Source organism: Hyla sarda, chromosome 8 (assembly GCF_029499605.1).
Source record: "Hyla sarda isolate aHylSar1 chromosome 8, aHylSar1.hap1, whole genome shotgun sequence".
In the NCBI taxonomy this organism is placed as follows: domain Eukaryota; kingdom Metazoa; phylum Chordata; class Amphibia; order Anura; family Hylidae; genus Hyla; species Hyla sarda.
Window position 1 is genome coordinate 30,989,332 of NC_079196.1, and position 16,759 is coordinate 31,006,090.

Consider the following 16,759-nt stretch of genomic DNA (forward strand, 5'->3'; position numbering starts at 1 on the left):
TGCCTCTCTGCCCACCGCTGGGCCGCCCTCACTGTACGGCCTTTCGGCCGATGCCTTCTTTGCTCCATCCCTGCTACTGCAAACAGGCATGGAGCTCTGCGCCCTTTTAGTATCTGTACTCTCCCCGCACCTTTGCACCGAGTCCACCACAGAACACGGGCTGGGCTGGGTAACGGGGCTTGCACAATGAGCTGACCCTGCGGCCGACTCAGGGTATACAGGGAGGGGGGTGTAGATGTAACTCACCACTTCTTGCTGCTTTGGCTTGGTCTTTTTCTTCTTACCCCCAGGTGCCTCATTTGGGAGCTCATCTCCAAACATCAGGTTCTGAGGACACACTGGGGATTCCAGCATGCGGATCTGGGCCATTAGCGCCCCTCCCTGGTAGCTGCTGTCACTGTCCTCCCCTGAGTCGGCAGGTGATACTGCTGGTTGCTGTGCAGGGGGCCCACTGTACGGGGCCTGCTGCTGTTGCCGCAGGCCACCAGGTGGATCTGGCTGTAGTTCTTCCTCCATCTCCTCCGCATCATCCACCTGGCTCTCAGGTTGCAGCCCCATCAACCTTTTATTTTTATCTTCTTCTTTCACCCTGAAGCGCTCCTCATTTTCCAGTTTCTCTTTAAATGGACCACTCTTCTCCAATAATTCGGCTCTCCTCTCCTCCAAAACTTGTATTTCAGACATGAGTCCCTTTATCTGCCCCTGGATCTCTGTCTTTTTCCTTTTTGGAGTAATCTTGGCCTTGGCACGGGCACACCGCTGTTCCTCTCGGAGCCTCCTGATGGCCTTACAGGCGTCTTCATACTCACGGAGGTGACTTTTTACCCGGGAGGTATAGGTGGAAATAGACTCCCGGGTCCTCAGCACTCCCCAGCCTTCCTCACTGAGGTCAGCTTCACCTCCGTGAGCACTCTGCCTTCTTCCAGACAAACCCAGCTTTCCGCTGGCTGCACCCAGCTTTTCCGAGGAGGATCCAGCCTTGCAGCTTCTCACCTCTGTGGGGGGAGTTGGAGCAGCATTGCTGCGACTCCTAGTAGAACGCCTCACCCCCAAATCCTCCGATGTTCCGGCCGCTTGCTGGCTTCTACTGCTCCCCTGCGGCCTAGTCCGAGGAGCAGAAGCCTGGGCCTCGCCTCCCTCACTCATGCCTGGAAACCCACTCCCTCCCTGGGGAGGAGGAAGCAGGCCCCAGGTGGAACAGATGGAAATCCCTGGAGCTCAGGAGACACAGCAGACACACAGCACAGCTGAAGCACGACCACACCCGCAACTAATTGGTCAGCACTCCAGAGCTGTACTCACTATTCTGCTGGTGAGGTCACTGTGTACATACATTACATTACTTATCCTGTACTGATCCTGAGTTATATCCTGTATTATACTCCAGAGCTGTTCTCACTATTCTGCTGGAGGAGTCACTGTGTACATACATTACATTACTTACAGGTCCGGTTCTGCCTTTAGGCAAAATAGGCAGCTGCCTAGAGTGCCCTCTTCATAGGAAGGCTGCTCTCTCCGCTGCATGAAAGTTAGTAGCCCGCATCCAAAGCACCTGCAGCTCATCCAAATCACCCGCCTAGTCAGCACCACTGTTGCAACCTCCCCCAATACCAAAATAATCGTCCTTTTTCAGTCTGCTGGAGGAGCACAGTGCCACCTCTGAGGCCAGATAGGCAGATCAGGTCCGTCCAGAATCCTGCCATCTATACATCCACCCCATGAGGAGGAAGTTTGTTACAGTGTGTCACCCCAGTAGTAAGGTGGGGCATGTCAAAGGGCGGAGCCAATGGGCAGGGTCAAGGGGTGGCAAAATTAGCTTTCACCTAGGGTGGCTAAAATCCTTGCACCAGCCCTGATTACTTATCCTGTACTGATCCTGATTTAACACCGGACACCAAGGGAACACGACAGCTCCCATTTACCATTGAATGGGCTCCATCTGGGTGCCATTAGGTGTCCATTATATTTCATGATTTTAGCAGAGAAAAAAACACGACAAAAGTCCTGTCATTTCAACGGAATCAGCGCACGAATCTCCAAACCCTGGTAGGAACATAACCTTAGATGAGTGTTTAAAATTTAGGAACATTAGTAAGGATGGGAAGTCTGACATTGTAGTCCACCATAGGAGACTTTCCAAAACTCTAATTTCACGTGTTTGTAGTCAATAAATATTTTTTTTAATTGAAATTTCCCATTTTTGAATCTGTATTCTGCATTTTTACCACACGGTGGAGCTCTCTCCTAGGGAAAAAAAAAAACAGAGCCGCTTCGGGAAAAATCCTCCTGAATATAAATTTAGGAGAAACTCACTGCCTGTGGGAAATCTTACAGGCAGGGACATAGCTACAGGGCACTGTTTCTGAACCTGTATCTCTTCAGTTGTTGCAAAACTACAACTCCTATCATGCTCTGACAGTGGCAAGCTATCATGGCATTATGGGATTTGTAGTTTTCCAATGACTGGAGAGCCGCAGGTTAGGAAACATTGCTATGGGGAGGAGGGGTGCAGTGGTAACAGTGATAGGGCGTACAGCATTGTTTCCAAACCAGGGTGCCTCCAGCTGTTGCCAAACTACAACTCACTGCTGCACACTACAACTCCCATCATGCTCTACATGAGGAGCCCTGTAAATCCAGTAAGTAATGTGTGTGGAGGCTTTGGTGCAGATTTTACTCAATGAAATTAAAGGGTTATCCAGGAACAGAAAAATAGAGCTAATTTCTTTAAAAATTCTGTCTCCAGGTTGGGTGTGGTTCTGCAGCTCAGTTTCATTGAAATGAATAGAGCCAAGTTGTAATATCCCACACAAGCTGAGGACAGACGTGGGGCTTTGTTTTAAAGAAATTAGCTCAGTTTTTTCTATTCCTGGATAACCCCTTTAATTAAGGGTCTTGTAATTCTTTGTTTCTCCAGCAGAGGCAATGCTGAGTCATTTGGCCATTATAGAAGAGTTGCCATTGCTGATAGGATAATATGATAATAATAAATAAAAGTAAAGTAACTACTGCAACAACAAAAAAGACATTTCTAAGCACAAATTACAAGATTTTTGGAATGCGCTGAATTGACAGACGTGGCTTATGATTGCTGCAAAAAAAGTAATAGGTTGTAAAATGATCCTGCCTGGCAGAGCAGAGTCAGGGGCCCGGAAAAAACAGGAAATCAGCAATTTTAGAGAAAAAATATAATTGATTTTTATGGTAGATAACACAATAGTCAGCAAAATGGTGAAATGCTATATTTTCACTCCAGCTTTTTCCTATCTAACTATTTTACCTTTTTGTCTATCATTTTATATCTATATATCTCTCTATCTATCTATCTCATATATATCTATCTATCTCATATCTATCTATCTCATATCTATCTATCTATCTCATATCTATCTATCTCATATCTATCTATCTATCTATCTATCTATTTCATATCTCTCTATCTATCTATCTCATATCTATCTATCTATCTATCTATCTCATATCTATCTATCTATCTCATATCTATCTATCTATCTATCTCATATCTATCTATCTCATATTTATCTATCTATCTCATATCTATCTATCTATCTCTCTCATATCTATCTATCTCATATCTATCTATCTCATATCTATCTATCTATCTCATATCTATCTATCTATCTCATATCTATCTATCTATATAGTAGAAGGAGAGCAGCACCCAAGAAAAACAAAAATCGGTGCACGCAGAGTCCAGACCCGGTTCAGGGATCCATATGTAAGCAGAAATTGGAAATATCCGCAGCACACTAAGTAGTAAAATTCAAACAAGTTTTATTCCATCACAGTGGGGGTGTCCAGAACAACGTTTCAACCAGCTCCCTGGTCTTTTTCAAGCTCAGTATACTGAGCTTGAAAAAGACCAGGGAGCTGGTTGAAACGTTGTTCTGGACACCCCCACTGTGATGGAATAAAACTTGTTTGAATTTTACTACTTAGTGTGCTGCGGATATTTCCAATTTCTATCTATCTATCTCTCTCATATCTATCTATCTATCTCTCTCATATCTATCTATCTATCTATCTCATATCTATCTATCTATCTCATATCTATCTCCTATCTATCTCATATCTATCTATCTCAAATCTATCTATCTATCTATCTATCTCATATTTATCTATCTCATATCTATCTATCTATCTATCTATCTATCTATCTACAGATAGAAACAAAGGAAAACAGCACTCCCTTCAATATGATTTAGTCCAATATAATGTGCACGCAGAACCAGACCTGGGTCAGGGGTCCATATATAAGCAGCAAGGTTAGATAAATCTGCAGCACACAAAAGTCTGTGAAGACGTGAAAATGTATTCCATCAAAATTTGAATCTCATACAGCAACGTTTCAACCAGCTCACCTGTACTTTCTCAAGCTCTTAACATTGGGTGAGCTGGTTGAAACGTTGCTGTATGAGATTCAAATTTTGATGGAATACATTTTCACGTCTTCACAGACTTTTGTGTGCTGCAGATTTATCTAGCCTTGCTATCTATCCATCTTTCTATCTATCCTATATCTATCTATCTTTCTATCTATCCTCTATCTATCTCATATCTATCTATCTATTTATCTATCTCATATATATCTATATATCTCATATCTATCTATATATCTATCTATCTATCATCTATCTATCTAACATCGATCTATTTATTTATCTATTTATCTGCCTCATCTATCATATATCTATCTATCTAGTTTAAAATGACAGAAAGGACACAGTAACTCAAAACGTGTTAATACTCTGGACACACAACACGTCTAACCTTGAAGCAGATGGGCTACAGCAGCGAAAGAACATACCGGAAGCCACACCTGTCAGGAAACTGAGGCTGCAATTCACACAGGCGCCAAAACTGGACAATGGAAGATGGAAGAACGTTGTCTGGTCTGAGGAGTCTCCATTCCAGCTGTGATATTCAGATGACAGGGTCAGTATGGATCTATCCTGCCTTGTGTCAGGGTCAGGCTGCTGGTGGGGAATGGTGGGGGGGTAATTTTCTTGTCACATTTTGGGCCCTTTAGTTCCAATTGATCCTGGTATAAAACACCACAGCTTACCTGAGCATTGTTACTGACCATGTCCATCCCTTCATGACCACAGTGGACTCATCTTCTGATGACATCTTTGAGGAGTGTGTGGTGTCCAAGTACTCAAGTGCGTCCTGTCAGGTACACATTAGTTCAGGTGCCTGCGCTGGGCCCTGCTGCTCAGGTGATGCCTTAATATTAATCATAGTCTTTGCCTGTTGATTTGTAATGTTTTGCACTGTATCTTTAACAAGTGTACAGTACATCTGTTAGGAGGTATGATGCAGAGTACCCATGTGACCCTGATTGCCCAATGGGAGGCCCTCTAGCTAGGCCATATATAATGTAGGAGGGGAGGAGTGTTACGCCGAGCGCTCCGGGTCCCCGCTCCTCCCCGGAGCGCTCGCAACATCCTCGCAATTGCAGCGCCCCGGTCAGACCTGCTGACCGGGTGCGCTGCGATACCTCTCCCAGCCGGGATGCGATTCGCGATGCGGCAGGCGCCCGCTCGCGATGCGCTTCCCGGCTCCCGTACCTGACTCACTCTCCGTCGGTCTTGTCCCGGCGCGCGCGGCCCCGCTCCCTAGGGCGCGCGCGCCAGGTCTCTGCAATTTAAAGGGCCACTGCGCCACTGATTGGCGCAGCTAGTTTAATTAGTGTGTTCACCTGTGCACTCCCTATTTATACCTCACTTCCCCTGCACTCCCTCGCCGGATCTTGTTGCCATTGTGCCAGTGAAAGCGTTTCCTTGTGTGTTCCTAGCCTGTGTTCCAGACCTCCTGCCGTTGCCCCTGACTACGATCCTTGCTGCCTGCCCCGACCTTCTGCTACGTCCGACCTTGCTCTTGTCTACTCCCTTGTACCGCGCCTATCTTCAGCAGTCAGAGAGGTTGAGCCGTTGCTGGTGGATACGACCTGGTTGCTACCGCCGCTGCAAGACCATCCCACTTTGCGGCGGGCTCTGGTGAATACCAGTAGCAACTTAGAACCGGTCCACCAGCACGGTCCATGCCAATCCCTCTCTGGCACAGAGGATCCACCACCTGCCAGCCGAATCGTGACAGTAGATCCGGCCATGGATCCCGCTGAAGTCCCACTGCCAGTTGTCGCCGACCTCACCACGGTGGTCGCCCAGCAGTCGCAACAGATAGCGCAACAAGGCCACCAGCTGTCTCAACTGACCGTGATGTTACAGCAGCTACTACCACAGCTTCAGCAATCATCTCCTCCGCCAGCTCCTGCACCTCCTCCGCAGCGAGTGGCCGCTTCCGGCCTACGATTATCCTTGCCGGATAAATTTGATGGGGACTCTAAGTTTTGCCGTGGCTTTCTTTCGCAATGTTCCCTGCACTTGGAGATGATGTCGGACCAGTTTCCTACTGAAAGGTCTAAGGTGGCTTTCGTAGTCAGCCTTCTATCTGGGAAAGCTCTGTCATGGGCCACACCGCTCTGGGACCGCAATGACCCCGTCACTGCCTCTGTACACTCCTTCTTCACGGAGATTCGAAGTGTCTTTGAGGAACCTGCCCGAGCCTCTTCTGCTGAGACTGCCCTGCTGAACCTGGTCCAGGGTAATTCTTCGTTGGCGAGTACGCCATCCAATTCCGTACTCCGAATTATCCTGGAATAATGAGGCCCTCTGCGCGACCTTTAAAAAAGGCCTATCCAGCAACATTAAAGATGTTCTGGCCGCACGAGAAATTCCTGCTAACCTGCATGAACTTATTCACCTGGCCACCCGCATTGACATGCGTTTTTCCGAAAGGCGTCAGGAGCTCCGCCAGGATATGGACTTTGTTCGCTCAAGGCGTTTTTTCTCCCCGGCTCCTCTCTCCTCTGGTCCTCTGCAATCCGTTCCTGTGCCTCCCGCCGTGGAGGCTATGCAAGTTGACCGGTCTCGCTTGACACCTCAAGAGAGGACACGACGCCGCATGGAGAATCTGTGCCTGTACTGTGCCGGTACCGAACACTTCCTGAAGGATTGTCCTATCCGTCCTCCCCGCCTGGAAAGACGTACGCTGACTCCGCACAAAGGTGAGGCAGTTCTTGATGTCTACTCTGCTTCCCCACGCCTTACTGTGCCTGTGCGAATATCTTCCTCTACCTTCTCCTTCTCTGCTATGGCCTTCTTGGATTCCGGATCTGCAGGAAATTTTATTTTGGCCTCTCTCATCAACAGGTTCAACATCCCAGTGACCAGTCTCGCCAGACCCCTCTACATCAATTGTGTTAACAATGAAAGATTGGACTGTACCGTGCGTTACCGCACGGAACCTCTCCTAATGTGCATCGGACCTCATCACGAAAAAATTGAGTTTTTGGTACTCTCCAACTGCACTTCCGAAATTCTTCTTGGATTACCGTGGCTTCAACGCCATTCCCCAACCCTTGATTGGTCCACAGGAGAGATCAAGAGCTGGGGTACCTCTTGTTTCAAGGACTGTCTTAAACCGGTTCCCTGTACTCCCTGCCGTGACCCTGTGGTTCCCCCTGTAACCGGACTTCCTAAGGCTTATATGGACTATGCTGACGTGTTTTGCAAAAAGCAAGCTGAGACTTTACCTCCTCACAGGCCTTATGACTGTCCTATTGACCTCCTCCCGGGTACTACTCCACCCCGGGGCAGAATTTATCCTCTGTCTGCTCCAAAGACTCTTGCTATGTCTGAATACATCCAGGAAAATTTAAAAAAAGGGGTTTATCCGCAAATCCTCCTCTCCTGCCGGAGCTGGATTTTTCTTTGTGTCCAAAAAAGATGGCTCCCTACGTCCTTGCATTGATTACCGCGGACTTAATAAAATCACGGTAAAGAACCGCTACCCCCTACCTCTTATCTCAGAACTCTTTGATCGCCTTCAAGGTGCCCACATCTTTACCAAACTGGACTTAAGAGGTGCTTATAATCTCATCCGCATCAGGGAGGGGGACGAATGGAAGACTGCATTTAACACCAGAGATGGACACTTTGAGTATCTGGTCATGCCCTTTGGCCTGTGCAACGCCCCTGCTGTCTTCCAAGACTTTGTTAATGAAATTTTTCGTGATCTCTTATATTCCTGTGTTGTGGTTTATCTGGACGATATTCAGATTTTTTCTGCCAACTTAGAAGAACACCGCCAACATGTCCGCATGGTTCTTCAGAGACTTCCAGACAATCAACTTTATGCCAAAATGGAGAAATGTCTGTTTGAATGCCAATCTCTTCCTTTCCTAGGATACTTGGTCTCTGGCCAGGGATTACAAATGGACCCAGACAAACTCTCTGCCGTCTTAGATTGGCCACGCCCCTCCGGACTCCGTGCTATCCAACGTTTTTTGGGGTTCGCCAATTATTACAGACAATTTATTCCACACTTTTCCACTATTGTGGCTCCTATCGTGGCTTTAACCAAGAAAAATGCCAATCCCAAGTCCTGGTCTCCCCAAGCGGAAGACGCATTTAAACGTCTCAAGTCTGCCTTTTCTTCTGCTCCCGTGCTCTCCAGACCTGACCCATCTAAACCCTTCCTATTGGAGGTAGATGCCTCCTCAGTGGGAGCTGGAGCTGTCCTTCTACAAAAAAATTCTTCCGGGCATGCTGTTACTTGTGGGTTTTTTTCTAGGACCTTCTCTCCGGCGGAGAGGAACTACTCCATCGGGGATCGAGAGTTACTGGCCATTAAATTGGCGCTTGAGGAATGGAGGCATCTGCTGGAGGGATCAAAATTTCCTGTTATCATATACACAAGAATCTCTCCTATCTCCAGTCTGCCCAACGGCTGAACCCTCGCCAGGCCAGGTGGTCGTTGTTCTTTGCCCGTTTTAACTTTGAAATTCACTTTCGTCCTGCCGACAAGAACATTAGGGCCGATGCCCTCTCTCGTTCCTCGGATGCCTCGGAAGTAGAGGTCTCTCCGCAACACATCATTCCTCCTGACTGTCTGATCTCCACTTCTCCAGCCTCCATCAGGCAAACTCCTCCAGGGAAGACCTTCGTTTCTCCACGCCAACGTCTCGGGATTCTCAAATGGGGACACTCCTCCCACCTCGCAGGCCATGCGGGCATCAAAAAATCCTTGCAACTCATCTCTCGTTTCTATTGGTGGCCGACTCTGGAGACGGATGTTGTTGATTTTGTGCGGGCCTGTATTGTCTGTGCCCGGGATAAGACTCCTCGCCAGAAACCTGCTGGTCTCCTTCATCCTCTGCCTGTCCCCGAACAGCCTTGGTCACTGATTGGTATGGACTTTATTACAGACTTACCCCCATCCCGTGGCAACACCGTTGTTTGGGTGGTCGTTGATCGATTTTCCAAGATGGCACATTTTATTCCTCTTCCTGGTCTTCCTTCTGCGCCTCAGTTGGCAAAACAATTTTTTGTACACATTTTTCGTCTTCACGGTTTGCCCACACAGATCGTCTCGGATAGAGGCGTCCAATTCGTGTCTAAATTCTGGAGGGCCCTCTGTAAACAGCTCAAGATTGAACTAAACTTCTCTTCTTCTTATCATCCCCAATCCAATGGGCAAGTAGAAAGAATTAACCAGGTCCTGGGTGACTATTTACGGCATTTTGTTTCCTCCCGCCAGGATGACTGGGCAGATCTTCTACCATGGGCCGAATTCTCATACAACTTCAGAGTCTCAGAATCTTCTGCTAAGTCCCCATTTTTCGTGGTGTACGGCCGTCACCCTCTTCCCCCCCTCCCTACTCCCTTGCCCTCTGGTTTGCCCGCTGTGGATGAAGTGACTCGTGATCTTTCCATCATATGGAAAGAGACCCCAAATTCTCTTTTACAGGCTTCATCCCGCATGAAAAGGTTTGCCGATAAGAAAAGAAGAACTCCCCCCATTTTTGCACCCGGAGACAAGGTATGGCTCTCCGCTAAATATGTCCGCTTTCGTGTCCCCAGTTACAAACTGGGACCACGCTATCTTGGTCCTTTCAAAGTCTTGTGCCAGATTAATCCTGTCTCTTATAAACTCCTTCTTCCTCCTTCTCTCCGTATTCCCAATGCCTTCCATGTCTCTCTCCTTAAGCCTCTCATCATTAACCGCTTCTCTCCCAAACTTGTTTCTCCCACTCCTGTTTCCGGCTCTTCTGACATCTTCTCCGTGAAGGAGATTCTGGCCTCCAAGACGGTCAGAGGAAAAAAATTCTTCTTGGTGGATTGGGAAGGCTGTGGTCCTGAAGAGAGATCCTGGGAACCTGAGGACAACATCCTAGACAAAAGTCTGGTCCTCAGGTTCTCAGGCTCCAAGAAGAGGGGGAGACCCAAGGGGGGGGTTACTGTTACGCCAAGCGCTCCGGGTCCCCGCTCCTCCCCGGAGCGCTCGCAACATCCTCGCAATTGCAGCGCCCCGGTCAGACCTGCTGACCGGGTGCGCTGCGATACCTCTCCCAGCCGGGATGCGATTCGCGATGCGGCAGGCGCCCGCTCACGATGCGCTTCCCGGCTCCCGTACCTGACTCACTCTCCGTCGGTCTTGTCCCGGCGCGCGCGGCCCCGCTCCCTAGGGCGCGCGCGCGCCGGGTCTCTGCAATTTAAAGGGCCACTGCGCCACTGATTGGCGCAGCTAGTTTAATTAGTGTGTTCACCTGTGCACTCCCTATTTATACCTCACTTCCCCTGCACTCCCTCGCCGGATCTTGTTGCCATTGTGCCAGTGAAAGCGTTTCCTTGTGTGTTCCTAGCCTGTGTTCCAGACCTCCTGCCGTTGCCCCTGACTATGATCCTTGCTGCCTGCCCCGACCTTCTGCTATGTCCGACCTTGCTCTTGTCTACTCCCTTGTACCGCGCCTATCTTCAGCAGTCAGAGAGGTTGAGCCGTTGCTGGTGGATACGACCTGGTTGCTACCGCCGCTGCAAGACCATCCCGCTTTGCGGCGGGCTCTGGTGAATACCAGTAGCAACTTAGAACCGGTCCACCAGCACGGTCCACGCCAATCCCTCTCTGGCACAGAGAATCCACCACCTGCCAGCCGAATCGTGACAGTGAGTTTTCCATGCTTAGTCCAGTCTTAGCCTAGCCCTAGGCTAGTGTGGAGTGCAGAGCTCTGTGAGAGATGCAGTGTGGAGAGGACTCAGCAGGAGTGTGAGGTGATTTAAGGGAAGCCTAAAGACAAATCTTCAAGTGAGCGACCACACCATTCTGCAAGTTGTCACGATGCCGGCTGGCAGGTAGTGGATCCTCTGTGCCAGAGAGGGATAGGCGAGGACCGCGCTAGTGGACCGGTTCTAAGTCACTACTGGTTTTCACCAGAGCCCGCCGCAAAGCGGGATGGTCTTGCTGCGGCGGTAGTGACCAGGTCGTATCCACTAGCAACGGGTCACCTCTCTGACTGCTGATGATAGGCGAGGTACAAGGGAGTAGACAGAAGCAAGGTCGGACGTAGCAGAAGGTCGGGGGCAGGCGGCAAGGTTCGTAGTCAGGGTGGATAGCAGAAGTTCTGGTACACAGGCTTTAGACACACAATACGCTTTCACTAGGCACAAGGGCAACAAGATCCGGCAAGGGAGTGCATGGGAGGAGGTTAGATATAGTCAGGGACCAGGTGGAAGCCAATTAAGCTAATTGGGCCAGGCACCAATCATTGGTGCACTGGCCCTTTAAGTCTCAGGGAGCTGGCGCGCGCGCGCCCTAGAGAGCGGAGCCGCGCGCGCCAGCACATGACAGCAGGGGACGGGAACGGGTAAGTGACCTGGGATGCGATTCGCGAGCGGGCGCGTCCCGCTGTGCGAATCGCATCCCCAACGGCCATGACAGTGCAGCGCTCCCGGTCCGCGGGACTGACCGGGGAGCTGCAGGGAGAAAGACGCCGTGAGCGCTCCGGGGAGGAGCGGGGACCCGGAGCGCTAGGCGTAACACAAGTGTTCCCTGCAAAGGAGGAGTCAGAAATTTTTAGTTGTGGAAACAGGAGACGGTGAGTTGAAGGGCCACACAGTGCTAGTCTGGAATAGATACAGTAGAAAGCATCCGGCAGCTGGATTCCGAGAGCTAGTTCATACCCTGGCGGTGTAGCTTTAGTTGGTCACTATCAGAACCCTAGTTATCGTGGGGAGGCCTTAAAACTAAGTCTAACGTCTGGATTTCTAAAGTCTGGAGTTTGCTCTGTGCACCAAATTACAGCGAAGATTGCAGGGGTCCGGCTGCTGGATAGGGGATAAGATGTTTTCCGGTGGAGTACCCCATTAAGGCCAAAACCTGCTGTGGGGATAATGGAGTACTTCAGCATTTCACAAAAATTCTATATTGGTGGGGCCTTCAATGCTTCTCTCTTCTTCCTGCTTGGAGCAGGACCTGCCCATGAGTCAGTCACTGGTCTAGATGGGACACTGCTGTAACCAGTGATTGGCTGAGCAGGTCCTGCTCCAAGCTCTCATCTCTAAAGAAGGAAGATTAGAGAAGCATTGATGGACTGGAAGAAGAAGAAGAAGGGGAACCAGCAGGGGATGCGGGATGGTAGGTAAATATAGCTTTTATTTTTTTTCTCCTATTTTTCAAAATATGAGTTTTTATAAAATGTCTGAATACCCCTATACCCTCTCTTGGCCAGTTTAGAGAGCAGTGGTTAAAGGGATACTCCGCTGCTCAGGGAAACCTAACAATAAGGGTTCAATCTCCCTGCAGTGTCTCTCAGGGGGAACTGAACACTGCATAGGACCTATTCAAATCACTGTAATGTAGGACAGGACAGAGACACTCTTAAAGGGGTACTCCGCTGCTCAGCGTTTGGAACAAACTGTTCCGAAAACTGGAGCCGGCATTCGGGAGCTTGTGATGTCATAGCCCCACCCCCTCATGACGTCACACACCCCCGCCCCCTCAATGCAAGTCTATGATAGCCATCACGCCCCCTCCCATAGACTTCTATTGAGAGGACGAGGTGTGACGTCCTGAGGGGCGGGTCTGTGACATCACGAGCTCCCGGCACCGGCTCCAGCCTTCGGAACAGTTTGTTCCAAACACTGAGCAGCGGAGTACCCCCTTAGTGTCTCTGTCCTGTCCTGCATTACACAAACAGCAGTGATTTGAATAGGTTCTATGCAGTGTTCAGTTCCCCCTGAGAGGCGCTGCAGGGAGATTGAACCCTTAGGGTACGTTCACACGCGCGGATGTTTTAGCGGGTTTTCCGCTGCGTATTTGAAAGTGGGTGGGCTCTTCTCGGCTGTCCGCCGCAGATTTTCCGCGGCGGAATTTACGCTGCAGAAAATCCGCCACAGTCCCTACTGACTTCAATGGGGCTTGCGGTGGATTTTCCTCAGTGTACATTCCGCCACGGAAAATCTGCTGCGGACATCCGAGAAGAGCCCGCCCACTTTCAAATACGCAGCGGAAAACCCGCTAAAAAATCTGTTCGTGTGAACGTACCCTTATTGTTAGGTTTCCCCCCACCAGATTACAGCTGATCCCTGAAGATCCTAGCAGGGGAGATACTTTGTGATCAGTTTACATTCTAAGAAATAACCGAAGGAATTAAAACCCCAACAAATAAAACAATAAAATAAACAATAAACTAAAACACAACCAACTGAAATGAATTTCCGAAAAGGAATTCATTGTAGGAATAAATGAGACAAGCTATAATTACGTGAAATAAGGAATTGCTAAAAGAAACCTCTCTTTTTGTCACAACAACATTAAACATAATTGTCATCGGGAAGAGGAATCTGCTCATTTAGCGAGTGCGTTATTCTCATTTCGTATTCAATTCAATTAAAGAAAAGGCAACTTTGTCATTATCGGAGACGTTTAATGTGACTTGTAATGAGCCCATTTGCCATTCACCGATAATTGTCGCAACTGATCGACTATATTTATATAGTGATTCCGAGGATGTATCGCCGGGGCGTTGTCTACTATGTGAACCTGCTTCGCCAACTTTGGCGCAGCTCGATTGAATTTATAGGTGATGCTTTTTTCCCGGCAGGATACACCTAGTACAACAATGCTGTGAAAAATAGGAAACAATGGAAATCATAGTCGGGGTGGAGAAATGTAGATCGATGATGTATCTTATATATTTATTTTTGATAGATTTATGATACCTCCAGGCTGGATGAGTTCAGAAATTCTGGAAATAGCTGAATAAATCAAAGCCGTAAATAAGGTTAGGAAATATGATAAACCATGGTATGTATATAACAGGAAACTTGGCAGAAGGCAGGATTAATGTGATCTGTGGGAAGATGTATCTTATAATAATAGATATGGATTATACGGCAGTGTTTTCCAAAAAATGTGCCTCCAGCTGCTGCAAAACTACAACTCCCAGCATGCCCGGACAGCCTTCGGCTGTCCGGGCATGCTGGGAGTTGTAGTTTTGCACCAGCTGTAGGCACACTGTTTGGAAAATGCTGTTATATGGTGGTACCTTTGTGCTTGTAATTCAAGGGTTTTTTTTTATTTTTTTATTAAAGGGGTACTCCCTTTTTTTTCAAACTGGTGCCAGAAAGTTAAACAGATTTGTAAATTACTTCTATTAAAAAATCTTAATCCTTCCAGTACTTATTAGCTGCTGAATACTACAGAGGAAATGGTTTTCTTTTTGAAACACAGAGCTCTATGCTGACATCACGAGCACAGTGCTCTCTGCTGACATCTCTGTCCATTTTAGGAACTGTCCAGAGCAGCATATGTTTTCTATGGGGATTTTCTCTTGCTCTGGACAGTTCTTAAAATGGACAGAGATGTCAGCACAGAGCACTGTGCTCGTGATGTCAGCAGAGAGCTCTGTGTTCCAAAAAGAAAACTATTTCCCCTGTAGTATTCAGCAGCTAATAAGTACTGGAAGGATTAAGATTTTTTAATAGATGTAATTTACAAATCTGTTTAACTTTCTGGCACCAGTTTATTTAAAAAAAAAAAAAAAAAGAAGAAGTTTTCCACGGGAGTACCCCTTTAAACATGCCCTATGGGGGTCATATTCAAAACTCTTCAGATCAAAAAGTTTACATCAGATATTCAAAGTGTTTTACATGAGAATTATAGAAGGTTTACACTAGTAACACCAGTTTAGCAAAAGTGGGTGTGGCTATGTAAATTTCATGTTTTACATGATATTTTTAAAGGGGTGAGAGTCCATTGTACATAAAAAATTTCACACCAGCCTTTTGCTAGTGTAGAAATCACAGCAATGGTTGTAGCTTTTTTTTTTTTTGTTTTTTGGGAAAAGGTGTTATTTTAAGGGGTACTCCGGCCCTAATACATCTTATCGCTTATCCAAAGGATAGAGGATAAGATGTATGATTGCGGGGGTCGTGCCGCTGGGGACCCCCGCAATCTGTCATTCTGCACCCACCTTTGTGAGCTCTCTGCAGCGCTGGAGGCTCCGAGTGTGAAGCGTGATGACCACGGGAGGGGGCCGTCACGCCCCTCCCAAAGATTGCATTGAGGGGGCGGGGCGTGACACGGGGCAGAGTTGTGACATCATGATACTCCGGCCCCGTGGTCGTCATGCTTCACACTCGGAGCCTCCAGCGCTGCGGAGAGCTCACAAAGGTGGGACCCCCAGCAGCGAGACCCCCGTGATCACACAGCTTATCCCCTATCCTTTGGAATGGGGACAAGATGTATTAGGGCCAGAGTACCCCTTTAATCAATTATTGAAAAAGAAATAATTATTATTGGAAAATGTTATAAAAAAATTTTTTTTTTTCTTTTTCATGGTCACTGCACCTGAACTCACATTTAAGCCCTAGAAATGTATACCGTTATCGCTTGGAATATTACATGAGATGCTTCCGGCAGGATTTTCCGGAATGTAAAATTTGGCAATTGTGGCCAAAGAAATCCAATATGGCGGCAACGAAAAATTTATGGCACCAAATTTGGCATGAAAAAAAAACAACAAAAATGGCACGAAAATGAAAATGTGAGAAGAAAAAAAAACGGTAATTAATATTGCCATAACAGAAATTACAGTAGTTTTTTTAATTTTTCCGCTGGGTCTAAATTTTAACATATAGCCCATGGGATGGACAAGAAGACTGATCCTATATGGTGCTGTCTGGCTGCAACGGGGATAAACTGTTATTGGACTGCGGTGTCCCGGTACCGTATTGCATACTGTACCTAGTGTGGTGGTCCCCAAAGTCAGAGTAAATACACTCAGGTAGGGTCCCCCAGGTGGGACAGCCCCTAGTCGCCTCTTCTCAACTCTAATTCTGTTAATACATGTACATATTTCATAATAATGTATATTTAATATAATGTATAGTGCTTACCATGTTTAATGTCTCAGGACCTTCGGTCATGTGACCATGTTAATATCCTCTATGGTATGTTGGAGGACCTTTGGAGGTCCTTGGGTCACGTGTTACCCACAATCCTTTGTAATGACACAAGTATGGACCAATTAGCACTAGTCAAGCCCCTGCCCATATAAGGGAGCTGTAGCCAATTATCGCTCTCTTGGGTTGCTGCTCTTGTGGATGCCGGACTAGCAGGATGGATCTGCGCAACTTACAAAGACACGCTAGGCCTGGAAAACCTACCGGCCTCAGCGGAACTTAAATCGTGAGTTCTAAACTACCCCCGCTAAAGCTAGCGTGACTACTGGACCGCAACTAATCCCCTAAATCCAATGGAACAGCGCATATTATCCTAAAGACTCAAAATTGCTAAAGTCCCAACCTTTGTCAATCTCCAAAGAAAGCTTGCATGTCTAGCAACTGTTCTGGTTATAAAGCTTGCATAAAATCTTCAGTAAAAGTTACAGCTG